Consider the following 387-nt stretch of genomic DNA (forward strand, 5'->3'; position numbering starts at 1 on the left):
AGACACTGTGACTGCATTGCATGTATGACTAGCACGGATGTAAACAATGTGTGTAAGGCTAAATTTAGAATTCTCCCATCTGATTAACTGTTTGGCATTTATGTTATTATTACACTAAAATCAAAATACATTAAGATTATTATAAATTAAAAATAATGATCCAAAATACATATTATTTAGGTCAAAGCATTTGAAAACTTTTTTCTATGAAATTTCCAACAAACCCCAGTTTGAAAATCCCTGATTTATGCACGTTCATAGGCGTTTATGAATTACCGATCTGTTAAGCATTTATGACTAAATGAAAGTTATTAGTGTTCCTTATTTTATGAAAATGTCCTACACAACATAAATCTTAATTAAATCTTAATTAAGAAACAGAGAGAC

The sequence above is a fragment of the Rutilus rutilus genome, assembly GCF_951802725.1.
Source record: "Rutilus rutilus genome assembly, chromosome: 17".
NCBI classification, from domain to species: Eukaryota; Metazoa; Chordata; class Actinopteri; order Cypriniformes; family Leuciscidae; genus Rutilus; species Rutilus rutilus.